The 20,000-nt window shown below is 43.2% G+C and overlaps 1 protein-coding gene across 2 annotated transcripts in view; it reads left to right on the top strand.

Moving 5' to 3' along the window:
- The window catches only part of pde4d (phosphodiesterase 4D, cAMP-specific), a 273,715-nt gene that overhangs the window by 143,946 nt on the left and 109,769 nt on the right, over positions 1-20,000 (top strand). The window lies entirely within an intron of this gene.

Here is a 20,000-nt window from a genome sequence, read left to right on the forward strand (position 1 = left end):
ACCGTACAATTCACACACTACACCGAACCGTGAAATGCAGTCCGTGGCAAACCGCAATTCATGTACTGCCCAGAAAAATATGTAAAGTAGAGATTCTAGGAGTGTCTTAACCAGTCTCTCTGATTAATACATTAGCATATAACACCAATCAGAGGATGACACAATTAAAATCACACCATTTTCACATAGCCTATACAAACCATATGTCCATTTAGTGATAAGTCTGATTCTATTAGCCACTTGAAAGAGGGCATTTCACGACAGCTGATTCAACTTGCGCATCATCACTTTATAATTACAGTTATATAAATAGGGTTTAATATTCCCAGTGCACCATTTATCATGAACTAAAAAAGAACCGTAGAGAACCGAGAACCGTGACCTTGATACCGTGATATGAACCGAACCGTGAATTTTGTGAACCGTTCCACCCCTAATTCTTATGTATCGAAAATAATTGAATCACTGCCTTAAAAAATCGATATTGTATCGTATCGTCATAGAGGCTGTGATTTACACTCCTAACGCACACACTGGTTTATTTAAGCACTGTCTGTATTTTTTCAATTTCACAGCCTGCTCTACCACCCCCCATACTGCTTGTTATTTCATACAGATTAAGAGGGTCTGGCTTTGCAGTTTTGAAAAACATTTTCTGTCTGGGGTTATGTTCACTGCTTTAAAATGATTGGGTCTGCTTTTGCCAAATGGCTAATATATCGGTGTTACCAAATGCAATTAGCCCATGGCAATGAGCCAGCATGTGCACTAAAAAGTTCAAAGTCACATTGACAAAACACTGCCCTTTTCACTGATTGATTAGGTACGATTCTTTACCTGTGAAATGCGTCAACAGACCTGAAGTGAGACCCTCGGTATAAAGTTATGACTTTTGGTGGTTTACCAAGCCATGTTGAAGCAAGGTGGTTGGACAGAAACTGAACAAGATTTGACCTTTGTTGCAGGCACGTAGCCCAATTAGTTTGAGGACTAATTTGGCTTCCAGGAGAAGGAGCCCTTTAGCAAAACAAAATATAATGGGATGCAGGGCTTTATGAAAATAAATTGCCTAACACATTGGCCATTTCTTATAGCTATCCTTGCGGTAATACCAATGGAAACGTATTCTTCGTTTTTGTTAGATTGTATGAAATGTTTTAATAATGGCAAACAACAATGAAAACGAAACAAGACAGCATACATTTTTATCCTCATCAACATACACTGAGTAAATAGCTGATCATAACATCTGGGCTGATTGACAAATCAGTCAGTGAGCAAACGTGAAAATGGTGAAAGATTTTTTTTCTACATTGTTTTCTAAAGCAACATGATCTCCAAAAATTCTGTGCGCCTGGACACGGATGTTAAGGACACAAAATCCGTGTCCAGAAGTGCTCTCTTTATACTCCCACAGCTCTATGTTTCCACAGTCTTTGACCTCGGTCAAATATTTTTTCTAAAAAAAAACATTTCTAACCGACAGGTTAGGGTTAGGGATTGTTTTGGTCTGGGCACAGCTAGTATTCTTTCATTCATTATATGAATTTGATAGCCTATCAACCAACTGGAAAAGGTATTTCTCAAAAATATGTCTTTAATGACAGGTTAAGGTTAGGGAATGTTTTGGTCAGGGCACAACTTAAATTTCTATAGCATTATTTTGCTTAGGATTAGCATTTGTTATGTATTTTCCAATGATAGAGTTAACACAGTGCTACGAATATATGGAAAACAATTCCGTGTCCAGGAGCACGGAAAATAATTCCGTGTCCAGAAGCACGGAATTTTGGCAAAATCCGTGCTCCTGGACACGGATTTTGTGTCCTTAACATCCGTGTCCAGGAGCACAGAATTTTTGGAGATCAGGCTGTCTAAAGAGCTTGGTCAAGTCCACAATTAACTTTAAGAGTGTACCATCACACCGGTGTGATGGGAATGTTCGGGCGGTGAAAGTTCTATAGACTTCTGGGCGTCATTCAATACAATATGGAATTGTAGAATCTTGCATTGTTATAGAAAACATTCTTTTTATAGAATGCTCAAAAACCCACTCGCTTAAAGGTTAAATGAAGTGATGATGACACAGCACTCTATTGTGCTGTGTACTATAATGGGGCAGACGTGCCTGGCCAGTGATAAACTTCATATGCACTTCTACATTTCTCCAGCCTCACTTGAAAGGAAGTGAAAGACAAGAAGATAATTGGAAAGATAGAGACCGCATACTCTGGCTTATAGCCCTCAGGCAGGCTGTAGAGAGTAGATGGAGGAGAGAGAAAGAGAATGCGGACGGATAAAATCCCTGCGTTTTCTACTGTTCACACACCCTCCGCCTCGCTGTTGACGCACACACACACACACACACACACACACACACACACACACACACACACACACACACACACACACACACACACACACACACACACAAGCACACAATGCAGCGGAGATCCCACGCCCCTAGAGACACCCTATTTTTAGAAATTCATTTGGCCGCTGTTTGCCGTGGCTGGTGATACGGGGGTTGGGCAGCTGCCCGCCCGTGGATATTACCTGGATTAGTTTATTCTAAAGGTTACTGATAGCAGAAACCAATCATGCCTCGGACACTTATTCTCACCCCTCCTCCTCTCTCTTGTACGATGGATACAGTACATTACTCCATACAGTCTCCACTCCTCAAAGTAGTCATACCACAAACGTATCAGCCATAGCCTGATTTTTTTAAAATACTGGAAATCACCAGGAAAGTACATTTCTTTTTATGGAAATCTCAATTTTATATAAATCCTTTACACATACACTTTGTCTTCTCGGGTGCTCTTCTCTCGGCTGTGCTCTTCGCACATCCAGCTCTGGCTTATGTATATTGAATGACCAGAGACAGAAATAGAGGACCCATCACTTTTAGACAAGGCAAAAGGAGAAGAGAAGCGAGGTTTTATGTCCATAAAGCCAGCCCATTCTGACGGGGAGTGACCTTTAAGACTAGAGTGAGCAGGAAATCAGCCTTTCTCTAGCTTTCGCTCTCTCTCTCTCTCTCTCTCTCTCTCTCTCTCTCTCTCTCTCTCTCTCTCTCTCTCTCTCTCTCTCTCTCTCTCTCTCTCTCTCTCTCTCTCTCTCTCTCGTGCCCTTTCTTTCTCAGATCTTTTTTTCTTTCTGTCTTTCGTTCTTTCTTTCTTTCTTTCTTTCTTTCTTTCTTTCTTTCTTTCTTTCTTTCTTTCCATATATACAGTATATGTTTTGTTTCTTCTCTCTGTATGTCTCTCTGTCTTACTTAGGCTGTGGCTGCCATCCATCTCTTCCTCAAGATTGATATAGAAAATGATATGGCAATCTCCATTTCATTCTGCACAGAGAGAAGGGAAATTGCGGTTGCATGTGGAGACCTAATGGAATATTTCTGTGTGCAGTAATGATAGAGAGATCTCTCTCTTTCTCTCTCTCTCTCTCTCTCTCTCTCTCTCTCTCTCTCGCTCTCTCTCTCTCTCTCTCTCTCTCTCTCTCTCTCTCTCTCTCTCTCTCTCTCTCTCTCTCTCTCTCTCTCGTGTGTAAATGTGTGTGGGTGTGTGTCAGAGCTACTCAGAACTGCATGAGTAGACAGGTATTTAAATGTCACCGAATAGTCTGGTTCGAAATGAGCCACACACAGATGGAAATTATGACACCAACCACGAGCAGAATTTATTTGCCCGGTCAAGATGCATATTAAGGCCTGTAATGAGATGAAGTGCTCATTGTAGACCGTGTGTGTGTGTGTGTGTGTGTGCGAGAGAGAGAGAGAGAGAGAGAGAGAGAGAGAGAGAGAGAGAGAGAGAGAGAGAGAGAGAGAGTTTGTGTGTGTGTGTGTGTGTGTGTGTGTGTGTGTGTGTGTGTGTGTGTGTGTGTGTGTGAGAGAGAGAGAGAGAGAGAGAGATGTGTGTGTGTGTGTCTTTGTATATGTAAAAGGTGTTGGTTGAAGACAAGGGCAACAGACAAGCCTCGAGAAGCAATAGCAAGTTCAGTGAGACCCCCATACATTTTTCATTAGATCTGATAACATGTGCACATGAACAGTAGATGAAAACTCGAGGCAGAAATGCATGCTGCACACAGGATAGTATAGGGCAATGGTTATCAAACTTTTTCCATCATTCCCTCCTTCAGAGGGTCTGAATGCTTCCGAGCCCCCCCTCGCACAGACTGATTTTCGATCACTGCGCAGAATCAAAGGAAAGGTGACTGGTGAGATTAAACAAAGAGGGACTGCAGTCGAATGCAGATGTGTGTTCATTTCCTATGCTATTCAAATTCATGACAATTAATAATATAATGTTGGTGAGGGCTTTAAACGTATTGACTTATTGGCGAGACAGGAAATCATTTCCTTGGGGGAAAAAAAGTCAAAAATCAGATGTCACACACCCCCCTTGAGATGCCTCCGCGCCCCACTTTGAGAAACACTGGTATAGGGAGTATAGGGAGGTGAAGGTTGTGCTTTTCCCAATGTGATGCTTACTAAGCGCCCTTTGAGATCACTCTGTTCCTTAGTTATGCTGAGTTATGTGTACAGTACATGTCGTTTCCTCTTAGCACAAGATAATGTAGTTTCAGAATTGAGTAACGTTACTTTATTGGTCCCTAGAGTGAGTTTGGTGATCATACACCACATGGCAGGCCCAAAGCCCTGAAATGCCTATTTCTCTATGCTGGTGTGCATAATCAGGTATCATCTTAGAGTTGCATTTCTCTGCGTTTGTGCGCGCATGCGTATGTGCGTACGTGCGTGTGTGCTTGTATACGGCTGTATAATATGTGTGTGCGCGCATAAAAATCAGCAGGGTGGGCTGAGGAGTCATAAAATATTTAACGTCTCCTAACAGGGCTGGAAAAGGAGCTGTTAAGTAAGTGCGTTCAGCAGCAGCAGCGGCGGCGGCGGCATCACACAGCGGCAAAAAAATGGAGAGCGTCAGTCTCTGGAGCGCTGTTGTGTCTTTCAGCACTAGATATTCATCATGTCTGTGGCTAGGAGGCCTGCTGGTACAAGCACACAGCTCTCCCACGGAGGGCCGCTGACAGCTTTGGCTGGGCCCAGGACAAATTCATCGGGAAGGGCCCCCTCAACTAATGAAGAGTTCAGATGCAAACTCCATTTCTGAAGACCTGCACTTCTACATTTTTAGAGAACCACGTTATTGGTGTGGTTTACATTCATGTACTTGATAATACATATAAATAGTTATATTACATAAATTAAATTAAAAAATGTCAAATTTTGATAGCTTTGTATTAAATAAAAATGAATTAATATTATTTTCTGAAAAGGCACTTAGGGGGTTTTGCATCTGAACTCTTCAAATACATACAATGTAATGAAGGCTCAATTCTGGGCCCCCACTCTCTCTCTCTGGGCCCGGGACAACTGACCCCTTTGTCCCCCCCTTGTCAGCGTCCCTGCTGGTGAGCACACATCTCTCCCACGGGCATCACCAGACAGACACAGGGAAGAGTTATAACATGGGGCAAAAGGGTGTGGAAAGAGGGGAGGAGGAGGAAGAGTGGAAGAAGGGAAGAGAGGAAAAGGAGAGGATATGGCCATAAAGTGCACCCCTCGCAGATATTGTATTTCTCTCCGAGGTGTTTTGGTCTTCCACTGCAACATTTAAACGAATGACTGGAGTTATTTTTAAAGCACACACCTGACTCAGTTATAATTCTGTGATGGGGGGGAGGAGGTGATTTCATTACAAAAACTCATACTACAATTTGGCTCTGTCACTCTCTGTCTCTCTGTCTCTCTCTCTCTCTCTGTCCGGCTGCCTGCCGCTGTCTCGAGCTCTCTCTCTCTCTACGTATCGGCATCTCATGCGTGCACGTTCGCGCGCATGCACACACACACGCGCACACACACACACACACACACACACACACACACACACACACACACACACACACACACACACACACACACACACACACACACACACACACACAAACCTTCCACGCAAAGTGCTCCGATCTTAAACAAGAAATAAGTGTGGAGGAGCCATGAATAATGCAGGGCCACCTCTTGGCGTATGGCAGGGCTCCATTATTGATGGTGTGGTGTGTCTGCTTAATTACTTATAATATGTGCATGATTTAAGCTGCCTTATGAATTAGAATATGTGCATGATTGAAGGTGCAACACACTACAGTGTCTCCATGCCATGCTGTGCTATGCCAGGATGCAGCACAGTTACTACGCATACTGGCAGGGTTTTTTATTTAGAGGGACACTAGTGTGTGAGTCGATGTTTCTTATAATAATACTGATAATAATAATAATAATAATAATAATAATAATAGTTGCCTAATAGCAACAACAACAATAATCTTGAAGAAGTGTCTCCATGCCATGCTATGCCATGCCAGGATACAGCACAGTTACTACGCATATGGCTGGACAGGTTTTTTAGATGGACACTAGTGTGTGAGTCGATGTGTGTTATAGTAACAATAATCAGTGCTTTCAATTAACACTAGCCAACCGGCCAAATGCTGGTGAAATGTGAGTTTGGCTGGAAGAAAAGACCAACTTACCAGCCACTTTGACCCATTAGTGAGTGTGCGCTTGGTTAATAAGATTAACATATACTAGTCATGTTGGTGTGGTGAGGAAAAAAGTTAATTTGGAGCCCTGATAATAATAATAGTAATAATAACAACAACAACAATAATCTTGCAGAGCACATTTTATTCAAAGGATGTAGCTGAGAGGGCTTCAACGGCAAAGCAAGAACAACAGGAATAGACCAAAAACCCATCATATTTTGTATTCCAGCATCACCAATCTTTCATGCGGCCATCAAAAGCTGGTCCAGCAGCACGCACCAGGACATCGGAGGTCGAGATAAAGCCCACGTCTCCTAACGTTAGCTTAGGAATGAGGAGGGTGTATCCCACCATCCCCAGGAGCGATAGATTTGCAGAGGGGAAGAGACAGGAGGGGCGGGGGAGACCATTGCATCAGCTCCCATTTGGTACATGCAGCCGGAGTCTAGCATTGATTTCTTCTTTGTCTTTTTCCTTGCCACTTTTTTTTTTCTCACGGCTCTGCAAACTGTCATTTTCTGAAATAATGGTTCAGTATTGGTTGGGTCGTCTAGGAACACAGAAAATTGTTCATTTTTATGGGTGTTGCTGCTCACATTTTAAATAAAAAATACTTTGTTATAGGAGGAAACATTAATTCCATATTTGCATTACTGTTGATGTTTTAATGCCATGCCACACCTACCACATATCATGGAAACAGCAGAGAAGGGAATACACATCTTTTGACTACCTGGCTTAGATGAAGACAAACAGGAAAATCACACTTTCACAATATTTTCTAATCAAAGACAATACAAGATACAGTAGAAGAGTGTCCTTGGAGATTTTCCTTGGAAACAATTGCCTGGTTCCTACCAGACCTCTGTGTGTTTGAGCTCTAGAGCCCCCTGGTGACGCTCAACACACACGGAGGTCTGGGAGCACGTAGCAGGATTCCATTTCTGGACTCAGAAAATAATGCAGAGCATTTATTGCTTCAGTATCAATGGCCGCTCGCATTGAGGAATCACAGGACATATTATAGACTATATTGACGCTTTAGAGATCAACAGAACATTTTTCTGAAGGTGATAGTGAAGCAATTAATGCTGTGATTATTTTTTTGACTGGAAAAATGGAATCCTGCTACATGCTCCCAGAGCTAGTAGTGGAGCTCATGAAGCTGCGCAGAACTACAGGTTGGGCAAGAGCCAGGCAATGGAAACAGAGCAGCTCATTCCATTTCTCCAACTGGACAGGGTTATTATGTAATGTGTTGTATCCCTCCATGTCCCTGAGCAATATGACTAATGCCTGCTCTGACTAATTGGTTACATTTTCACTGAATTACCTTAGTTCACTGTATTAGTGTGCATGTCCCGTACTAACGGACATGACAGAAAGGCTGGTTCCCTGTTTGTTAAGATGCGTGCATGCCTGTGTGACTGCATTCGTGTATATTGTCACAAAGTACTGTACTCACAGGAACTGAACCGTAACTCAGAGCAAAGCAGATTAAATCTTTTTGGTTTTTTTAATCAGTGCACATTCAATATAGTACGTATAAGGGAAGAGACTTGAGATTTAAAAAGCCAAAAGATTTCATCCATGTTGCCCCTAGTTACTCTGCAGTTTCGTTGATGAACCAGATGTAATGCAAGCAGAAACACGTGAAATTATTTTCTTTGATGTTCTAATTGTACGCATCATACATCGCCATGACGACTGCAGCCATAGCTTTTGCCCATCATGTGCTGATTCCTCCATGTAAATGTTTGGCTAGTGCACAGTACAGTAGTGGGGGGAGCTGGCTTACTGCTCAAGCACCACGTCATGCCTGAGGTGGCTCTGATGTGTCATTGATCTGCTCCTTGCCGTGCTGTTCATCAGCCATGCGCTGTCACATCAGCTGGCCATTGCCATAAAAAAAGGAAAAGAAAGTGACAAGTCTAGTCTGCCTGTCTGCCTGTTTGTCTGCAAAGGAAGGTATTCTGTACTTCCTGCACTGTATTCACGACTAGAGGTTTGCACTTAAATGGCATTGTGCTATCCACTGGTGCTATATATGGTGTCAACGTGGTACGCTCTCTAGTGGCTGTTATTTTGTTGATCTTAGTTTGGCCGTTTTCAGACAGAGTTTTACTGTTTTTTTTGTCTGACTAAGGAGATCTGGTGCTGCATGTTTAACACCTAATATGCATATCAGCCAAAATCATCCACATACTGTATGTAACCAATAGGCAAATGCTGGTAGTCTTCATTGAAAATAATAGCTTTTTCTTGAGAGAGCATCATTCTTTTAACCCATTTTAGCCAAATTCTGCATATACGCTGTTTAACCTTTGGTGCCTGGCGCGACATAGCATTCAGGCTCTTACCATTTGAGGTTTGTTTTTTTTTAAATTAAAAATGTGGGTATGTTAGAGTGGATTGAGCACATTCTAACGCAAGATGAGTGTCCCAGCTTTTAAATGCAACATATTTCATGTTTTTATGTGCTTCGGAGGCTTAGATATTTAGGTCTTAATAGGCAGAGAGCACCTTGTCCCAAAAAGGGCTTAGGCATTCTGCAGGCATTTTTTGCAGGTGCTGTAGGCTGAAGTGGGATAAAGCATGTTGAATTGTATTTTGACATCTGCAGAGTGCTAGGGGAATGCACAACTTTAATGTGTTTGTCTCACAGATGTTGACAAGATATTCAATAAGAAACATTTTCTAAATTTCCCTTGACTAAGTCAGGAGATGTTTTTTTTATTATTTGGTACAGTGGATTTGGCTACAGTATGCTTAGAGCTAGTGATGGGTGTATGCATGCTGGGCCAATAAGACCTTTGAGCTAGCACCTTGTAAAGATGCCCAGTATGCAGAGGCGCATCTTGCTACCAGGCAAGGCAGGCAGCCGCTTGGGGCCCCCAAGCACCCAGATAGTGAATAACTTTACCACTTTACCACAGTAGTGGCGATTTTGGCTCAAATGATTATTCTTTTGAATTTTTGCTTGGGGCCCCACCTGACCCTAGAATCGCCTCTGACAGTATGCCACAGAGAGACAGTAACATGTATCCTACACTTAAGTTACCTTTCCAGCCTGTACTCTCATCTACAAAACTACCTCATCTGTCATGCAATGGCAGTTCAGAAATGGAGAGTTTGATTGATTTCAACTTAATTTGAGTTTGGCACGTTCTTATTTGAATGTAATGTAATGTATCACACTGGATGTAATTGGGTCAGCATCACTTCTTTGGATGATGGTAAGCCTTTGGGAAGCTCTTCCTCAAACACATTTTATTTCATTTGCTTTTATGTATTGCCATAATATCTCTCTTTCAGAGATATCCACGTTTAAAATGATACTTTAAATCTAAAAAGTGTCTCCCATCTCTGACTAAATCACATTATATTCTCACCCCGTGTTCTCTTTGAAATACATTTGGGTTCACTCAAGTAATAGCCGAGCACGTTGTCCTTTTTTGTCTCGCAGGTAGATGATGTGTAAAAATTCACCTGAGCGTTTTAATAATGAGTTGGCATATGAATAAAAGCTCCTGCGAGGTTTAGAGGTTGACAGTGAGGAAGTTTGGTAATTAAAGTCACTCCAGGGACAGGTGGGGAAACAGCCCCAAATGTGCTCGTGTGGTGGTCACAGTATGTGTGAAATTAATTATAGCTGAACAGAGAAACAGATCTGCATTGAGGGCATTGCCCCTTCTCTTACTTACTCAGACAGAGACTGATGTCGGACCTGATGATACGGTAGACCTCGGGGTCTGCTTTAAGTGAGAAATAAGACAGATTCCTTTGTTCAACTATACAGTAATGAATGTCATTAGCAAGACAAAAAAAAACCTTTGAGTCTCGCACACATGATAAAAAACCGTCTGTTGAAAAGAGTGAGGTACTTTTCTGTGGATGCTAAGATATGGGTACACCAGTTGAACCACTCTAGATTTCATTTCTTCACGTCTTGAGACTATTTCACCTGTCGGTGCCCACATTTGTGTAACTCATTTCATTCTTATGTGGGGTGAACTCTGAGTGAGTTCCAATTGAGTGTAGAGAGTGTTCTCTGTCACAGCACGGCCCCAATTATAGCCAGTGTAGAAGCGGATGAATTCTGTCCTTTAGGTTGTACCAATTAGAGGGCAGTGAGGATTCTGGCAGCTATTAAATGACTTTGACGTTTAATAAATAATGATGATTACATTACCAATACAAGCAGTCTCATTAATCAGCAGGAATGGTTTATTTGCAGGAACAACTACGTGGTATGTTCACATTCCACCGAAGTGCTTCAAGAAACAAAAATGTATACAGTGGCAAGATAGCCCTTCTGTTACATTCACATTCCACCGAAATGATTCAAGAAACAGAAATGTATGTGGCAAGATAGCCCTTCTGTTACATTCACATTCCACCGAAATGATTCAAGAAACAGAAATGTATGTGGCAAGATAGCCCTTCTGTCACCTTATGCCTTCATGTATGCCACCTAACCACATGAAAGTTATTTTTATAATGAATAAGACTGGCTTATGGTCCATTGGACCAGCTTGTTATTCCCACAAGCCAAGTGCCATGACAACAGTCATTTGTATGTATTGGCTGTATTCCCCATTCCGCCTGGGTCACAAAGGTCCTCTCATTACCCAATTCCCAGGTATGATACGTTTCCGTTTGACAACCTTCCTGGCCAATCGTAATTCATTGGCTCATCAGTTGATGCCGGCGCAGCTGAGGGGGGTCACGGCCTATCCAGCTGCAGTGCTGATACCCATCGCAGGCAGGTTCACCGCATTGCCATTCAGCACGCTTACTCGCCACGGGCTGCAGTGACAATGAATGAGCTCCCTCTGCCCCACTTCGAAATTCCTCTGTCACATTATGCTCCCCAGATGCCTCCTGCTTACATGTTCTGTCACTATGTTACATAACTATAGGCTAGTATCCATTCAGCTGCTGTGCTGCGCGTGCAAAAAATATAATGAGCTGCAGTGTCTGCTGTCAGAGACTTTTTTGTAAATGTATTGTTACCAGGGCCACTGACAACTTTATTCTGGCCCGGGACAAAGTCATCTGGAGGGCCCCTGTCTCAATTCATACAGTGCAATGAGAACCCAATTCTGGGCCCCCTCTCTCCCTGGGCCCAGGACTACACACCCCTTTATCCCCTCCTGTCAGCTTCCCTGATTGTAACTAGGGATGTAAATAAAATCGAAATGTATCGATGTATCGGAAGTATCGGCCGGCGATTTAATCGAATCGCATCGTATCGTGGGGCATTCTTAACCCCTTAAGACGCGGCTTTATACATTTGTTGTTACCAGTATGGTAATGACCACGTCATGGTGCATTCCTAAAGGGCCTGTGTTGTGTCATAGTATTGTAGTGCTATGGTAGTTACATTTCAATGACTATTACAGCGTGCCACAGGAGGTACGCCGCGCATTAAGGGGCTACGAATCGAAAAGAATCGAATCGTTGGGCCCTGGTCAATGCCCTAGCTCCATAACACAATAGTAGTGGAAAAGCAATTGGAAAAAATCGAATCGAACCGAATCACATCGTATCGTGGAGAATTCTTAAATATCGAAAAAAAATCGAATCCCTGATTTAAGAAATCGATACTGTATCGTATCGTCATGGAGGCTGTGATTTACACCCCTAATTGTAACTGACAATCAGTGAACTGGACAAATGTCTCCTAAGCTGACAATGTGGCAAGTGTACCAGATTGAGCAAATAGTTGCAGTACCTTTTTTGGCCATTTCCTGTACAGTGTCCCTTTAAAGTGGCCCACTCATCTTGTGCCACACCTCAAGTTGCTGACATCTCAGTGTCCATGAACCTGTTTAAATGTTGTGCTATTTATTCTCATTGCATATCTGTCCCTAAAACAAATGGCATAGCTTCGAACCTCTATTAATATAGAAAACACTGGGCAAAATATTGTGGTTCTACCCGGCAGCAGCCATGCATCACGTAGAGTCTGTGTTATACATAATTTGCATGTGAATGAACATTTCCTGCGGCTAAGAAAAAAAGGCACTCTCTTTCGGTACCTCGTTAGGTGTGTTTGGAGAAGTGGAGCGTTGAAACGCTGTTTCCTAGTGCGAAACTAGAATGCAAAAACACAGCTCTGTTAAAAATAATATATAAACAAAAATAAAAAAATATGTTGCTACAATGGGACCCCTATGCCCTTTATCTTTCTGTACGCCTTCTCACAGAGTTTTCTGCGGCTGCTGCCTCGATAGCGCTTTCTTCATGTTCCTTTTCCACCCACCTCCTACTTCTGAGACCAGAGGAGACTTTGAAGAGACGTGCACTTCATTTTGAAGCCAGTTCTTTTAGCCTCGCACTCTGCAGCAGTATCACTTACATCAGCTTTCTAGAGTCATTTTCAACCTTGTTGCCGGTGCACAGGTAGCGTAGCAATCTGCATCATCTGTGGCACTCCTGTGATGTTTCAGCACTGAACTGAAGCCTTTTAAATGTCACTCAGGTGGCAACAGAACAGACACAAGCTGCTACTCTTATTGCTTTTTCGCTCGCTTTGTTCTTTTATTATTTGAAAATGCATCCAACCAAATCGGTTCTCTGTCTGTGACTGCATACTGAGTGGTGCTGTTTGGGGTTGAAGTGGGAAACATGATGATGCTCTGGCAAATGTACAAGTGAATTTGAGTGAACTCTATGCAGGCAGTGGGCCTGGTGGATGAGAGTGGTCCATCGGCGTTATGCTGTGTGATGTTCTCTGTCGGAATCTCTTCAGATGATGATTCCTCGAAGGCTTTGCACGTCTCTTTTTGTTTTCATCTGTAAATCTTTAAATGCCACGAAAGAGGATTTTGTTTCCCCCAAATGCTCAGCGCACACTTTTTTTTTACTGCTCATAACAGTAATGGAATTCAAACAATAAAAGAAATACAGTGAGACAAGAAAAATGTGTTTTGCCCAAGACTTGCAATTATGCAAATTCTCTCCCCAACATGAGTTATTCATTATTTTATTTGGTTGAACAATGTTCTGTAACAAAGACATTCAGCTCATTGTATTTCTGCCAGGAAATTATAAATCACATTGTTCCTCTTTGGCTGGGGGGAAGTAAGCATCAGCGGGAGAAGAAAAAACACATTAGATAGGCCTGGTGGAGGGAGCTGCAGAGTCTGCATTGTTATACAGAAATGGCCATGCTGCTGCACACAATGAAGGTCTGGTCAAAGGTTTCAAGGGTGATTGGCTGGGTGAGAGTTAATTAGTGAACGGTTTGCTTAAAGCTTACAGTACCAACAGCGGAGTCAGCACTGCCTTTAACCTGAACCCATCAGGAGACATTACAGTGTGAGAAGGTGCAAGGCAGTTTTTACTGTACCTGGACCATAAACAACAGGGAAGTATTTGTTTACTGGTTTCATAAAATTCACTGGCACATATTAAATAGGCTTGCTTTTTAGTAGATCAGTTTTAGAATCTGCTAGTGTACTTGTTGTGTCCAATTTAAGAATTTTTAATGGCAGAAAGGGAGAAAGAGGAAATAGCCCCTTCCTTGTTATTGTTTTACTAGCTTGAAGTAGGCTACCTCCCATTGGGTGGGATCCCAGGTGAGTGCTTGGAGCAAGACCGGGCTACATTCATCTGTCGAGAATCAGGTTATGACCTTAGCAACTGTAGCAACACCAGTGTTTTAGGCCAAAATGTTAAAAATGCAATGAGCTCACTTAAGATCAATCGTCACTAAATATAGGCTAGAAACTCTTTATGACCTTCGAATTCATCAACTTTCATGTTCCCATTTTTATTTTCCAATTTTCGTTTTCCAATTCCCCTTCATAAAAGACCATATTGTATTTACAGCATGTTGTATTTTTTAGTTGTACACAATATAATGACATGGAATATTTGTGCGCTGTGCGTAACTTCTTAATGGAGGTTAACTGACATATTTACTTACATCGAAATGTGTAATCCGTCCCAGGTGTGGGAGCAGATGTCCCGAGGGCACATGTGCTGTTTACGCACAGCTAGCATCGTCCATTAGCGCTGTCTGAGCACTGTAGTCCATCCGACGTGTTGTTGTCTGGCCTCAGCCAGCCAGCCCCCCCTGATAATGCCAGCGATGTCCACAGAGCAGGGCAGCCGTGGTGCAGACTCAGAGAGCACATCCTGTGGAAAAACACGTCGACTTGTGTTGTCAGAACAACACAGACAGCGCCCGCTGGAATGTATTTAATTATCGCAGTAGACTTTAAACTCAGGCGGTGCTTGAAGGTCACACACAAGCTTTCAGCCTCAACAATACCTCAAACAGGAAAATAAGTAATGCGCTTGCCACATGTAGTTGCGGTGTAATCAAACAAGCGCCTCTTCGATTTGTCTCCTCTCCTCCTCCTTGTCGTCTCGTCTCTTTTCCCCCTCTCCCGATGACTAGTGAGAGATAGTGTTGGGGTAATGAAAGAGGACAAGTGCCTTTGAATGTCGTTCTACATATTTTATCAGTGGAAAAGCTGTAGACGTGTGGCCTTTATAATAACACAGACAGGAAAAAATAACATTCCACCACAGTCACAGGACGTGCAGCAGATGTTGGTGGACAACACCAAATGGTTTTACATGTTTCCGTACCGTACATCTCTCTCTTATTCAGTTGAGTTATTTGCGTCATTGTTGTGCACCCATATGCTGATAATAGGTTTAATCCCCAATGGCAATTCTCTCTGAAAAATATAGACAAGGCCCTTGAGATTTAATATTGAGTATACAGCCAAGTCAAGCAAGAAACAAGCCTAAATGCATTGATCGTTATTGATTACATTTCGATGCTGATCAGCAGATTTGGACTGCCAGACTGTGCCGCTTCATCTTGGAGACTGTGTTGCTATGCCAACAGGTAGCAGTAGCCTATCGGTGAAGGAACATATGGCATGTAGATGAAATGGAGCTAGTTATGCTCCTGGCTTTCGCTTATCGCTTACGCTCATTATGTTCACATCTATTTCACTGAACCGATTTTTTCAATTAGTATTTCATTGTAGTGCCACAGTATGTGGCGGGCTCAGTATGAAAGAAAATAAATGAAAATGATATGACCAATTGCAGCATAAAATTACATGCACATATGATCAATGTCTTCGCTTTTCATAATTTTCACATTTGTCCAGGGTTAAATGGCAAGGTCCCCTCCCCCTGCAAAATGCTATCCAATGTATTTTGAGACAGGCAAAAGCCTTCCATCTGTTATTTTTGAACATCTGAAAATGTCCCAGAAGCACACTTTCCCACATGCAAGCCCCACTACACCCCATGTTTTTTATAGATGAATGTTATAAATATCACACTCTATAAAACAACGCTCCAGACATGAATAGAATAGTCGTGAAGAGTGATCATGACACAATACTGCTGCAATGCAGAGGGACTATTTTTGGACCGGTGGTACAAAGCGGCGTGATGTGTTGTGTCCGCCGTGTCTGTGTGTGTGCGTGGGCAGGAGTATGTGCGTATGCATGTTTGTTAGTGTGTGCTTTTGTGTCTGAATGTGTGCCTGTTCACGTGTCTAATTGTGTGTGTGTGTGTGTGTGTGTGTGTGTGTGCCTGTGCGTGTGTGCGTGCGTGTGTGTGTGTGTGTGTGCAAGCGTGTGTGCGTGTGCGTGTGTGTGTGTGTGTGTGTACGCTCGTGTATTGGTGACTAACAAAAGCCCAGGGGGGCTCTTATGAAGCTGTTAGACCATAGACGAGCAGCGTACCATCGCACCGTCTCCACCCAGCTCCTCCTCATCCTGATAGATGGCCTTCTGAAGAAGGCAACTACCTGCTGTTAGCAACCACACCATTGCTGATGCATGTCTAAGGCTTTACTCATCACATACAGTCATCACTTTGACCATAAGGCAAGGCCAGGCAAGGCAAGTTTATTTGTGTACCACATTTCATACACAGATGCAGTTCAATGAGCTTCCCGGAAAAAAAAGTAAAGGAATAAAGAACACAAGAAATAGAGAAAGAAAACATGAAATGATTAGAATCAAAGAATCAAAATGAAAACATTAAAATAAAACATGAAATAAATTACGTACATTGAATATTTAATTTAAAAGAGATCCACACGACAAACAAGAGTCAGGTTTTGACAGATGGCAGTGGGGATTGGCAGACTGCTGATGCGCTGGAGATGGCAGTGACTCCAACAGCCCTTCGGGTACTCTTGTTACAAAGAGGACGGGGAGGAGGCACTGTAAACTAGATCGTACTTAATCACACATTTAACAGAATGGCGGCACACATTTAATTAGGCTGTGAATTAGATGAGTGTCATTTAATCCACACTATAATGTTTTATGTCTTTCTTCACTCGTTTTCTTTTCATTATTTCCACCACTTGTCTGGGCTGTTTGTACAGCAAAGAGGGGAACACAGATTTTTTTTTACAGAATGTGCATTCTGTGGACATTTCTTTGCATTTCCCCCTATATTGCTTGTATTATAAGGAAAGGGGCACAGTGGTGTGATTGTAGAGTAGGGCTGGGCAATATGGCGATATATATCGTGATATAGAAGTGTATATCGTGACCTTTCTCCTATATCGTTTATATTATCGTAATAGTTATTTTATCAGTTTTATACAATTGAATATCATTTAATTACATTTGATGTTGTCACAATACACCCTATAAGTTCATGAACTGTAAAAATAACAATAAAAAGATCAATTGTAAAGAAAGGTTGTTTTGCGACATGAAAAAATAAAGGGCAAATAAAGAGAATAACTGAAAACGCATGTAATTGTGCTATATCGTGATATATATCGTTATCGTGATATAAAGTAATCCATATCGTGATATAATTTTTTTTCCATATCGCCCAGCCCTACTGTAGAGTATGGTGAAGTGAAGATTTCTCTCTTGTGTTTCTTACACATTTTTGTGCCATTATTCTGTTTGTACTACAGATAGGAACACCGAGATGTGACTCTGCAGGCAGTGGCAGTAACCTCAGTAATGTTTATATTTTCTTTGCATCATTTTCCTCCATTGTAGTATTTTTTGTTCTACCAAGTGGAGGAGCACAGAGGTTGTGACTGCACTATATAGTAAAGGGGCAGTGGCAGTGGCAGTAGGCCTAACCGTATTTAATCCACACACAGTAATGCTATATATTTTCACACATTTACTTTTCCATTATCCCTCCAATTGATGGGGTTGTATTACAAAAGAGAGGGAGTATAGTGCAAATTTTTTATTAGATGTTCTTACACATTTTTCTCTGCACTCTGAAGGGCCACATTGATGTGACTGTAGAATATAGGAACAACTTCTTAATGTTCTTACACATTTTCTTTGCATAACCCCCCCCCCCTTATTTGTACAACAAAGGGAGTGAAATGACTGTTTTTTAATGCTCTTACATATTTTTACGCCATTATTCCCCCGAGTTGTTTGTGGCACGGTGATGTCACTGCAGTACAGAAAATAATTCTTTATGTTCTTCTCACACATTTCTGTTTTTCTCCCTGTTTTATGAGTGTTTGTACTACGGAGATGGGTACACCGCGATGTGATGGCGCTGTATGGCGAAGTGGCAGTAACAGGCCTGTTGGGAAGGCTTGGTACTTGTGTGAAATTCAATCCAGGGGCCCAAGACCTAATCTTACAGGACTTGTCACTTGTGATTGATGGGCTAACATTTTCGCCATCGATCCAGCCTGGATTAGTGCAACGCTTCACATATATTCCAAAGTCGCGTATTACCAGGGGCCTGAAGGCTGACGGGAGAAGATTGAGGCAGGATATTTTGTGGTTTATAGACCTTAAATGTTACGACAACCTTTTTACTTTCACAAGAAGATTCTCGCTCCTTTCTTTTCTGTGTGTTGGATGAGGGCTCGACCTGGAGAGAAAGATCTATATTTGGAACGAGGGGCTTAAAACCACCCAGGGTTATTTCTAGTATTTTCTCCATCAATTCACAATGACTACTGACAGCTTATCAGAGCAAGGCAGACTGGATATCACCAGCCAGCCCTGTACCTGTTATATAATGCATGTCCACACACAGACACACACACATACACATACGCACAAATGCTCAAGCACACATTCACACACACATTCGCGCACGCATGCACGCATGCACGCACGCACGCACGCACGCACGCACGCATGCACGCACGCACGCACGCACGCACTCACACATGCACGCACAAAGACACACACACACGTGCGCGCACGTACAAAGACACACACACACGCAAGCGTGCGCATGCAGGGACGCATGCAACCACACAAACACACACGCACGCACACAAACACACACACATACACAGTTTTTGCCCTCCGTGTCATGGCGGATTTTGAAGTAAAATGTCACCTCTCTATTTGATTTCTGCCACGACACTCGACTCGACGCTGCTCACTCGCACGGCACGGCTCGCCCCTCTTGCGCATTATAGCACTCCCTCACTCACAGACACGTTGAAGTGTGACGGCAGACAGAGAGACAGACAGACCCCGCACTCGTGTAGCGGCCAGGCCGTGAGTGACTTAGCAAAAGCAACGTCGGCGGGTGTTATTTTGGCAGGCGGGAGAAGAGGAGGAGGAGAGACGAGGAGAGGAGAGGAGAGGAGAGGAGAGGAGAGGAGAGGAGAGGCGAGGAGAGGCGAGGAGAGGCGAGGCGAGGAGAGGAGAGGCGAGGAGAGGAGAGGAGAGGAGAGGCGAGGCGAGGCGAGGCGAGGAGAGGAGAGGAGAGGAGGGGAGGGGAGAGGAGAGGAGAGGAGAGGAGAGGCGAGGAGAGGAGAGGAGAGGCGAGGAGAGGAGAGGAGAGGAGAGGCGAGGAGAGGAGAGGCGAGGCGAGGCGAGGAGGGGAGGGGAGAGGAGAGGAGAGGAGAGGAGAGGAGAGGAGAGGCGAGGCGAGCACTGACGTCTGTTAAAAGCAGGATGTGTGTAAGTCCGCGTCAGGGATCGGCGTGCCGGGATCCTGTTTTGCAGACCTCTGCCGCCCCCGTGGCACGGTGCCAGATGATAGCCACGCAGGGGAGCTTAGAGGGAGCTTTTCCGTCCGTGAGCGGCTCTCGCCGTACTGTAGTACGCACAAGGGCATGGCCGTAGCCAGCATTGAGGTCAGGGAGGTCTGGACCTCCCTAACTTTTCAGGGAAAATAATTCATTTTTAAAATCTACGCTTTTGCATAGACGTTTCAATTTACATTTGTATTGACATCGCTTTCGTGTATGAGTGAGTCTGTGGTACCATTGGAAAAGGATGCGCGCGCACATCATGGACCTCCCTATATTCAAAACCCTGGCTACGGCCTTGCACAAGGGCTAGCGGTGCCGGACAGGAGGTGCACTGATGACACCCCAGGGACTTGAGTTATGCACAATTCAAGCTGTTTGCTCATCAAAGCAACATTGTCCGCACCGCCACGCTTCATTGTTATTGTTCAAA

This window comes from Engraulis encrasicolus, chromosome 3, assembly GCF_034702125.1.
Source record: "Engraulis encrasicolus isolate BLACKSEA-1 chromosome 3, IST_EnEncr_1.0, whole genome shotgun sequence".
In the NCBI taxonomy this organism is placed as follows: Eukaryota; Metazoa; Chordata; class Actinopteri; order Clupeiformes; family Engraulidae; genus Engraulis; species Engraulis encrasicolus.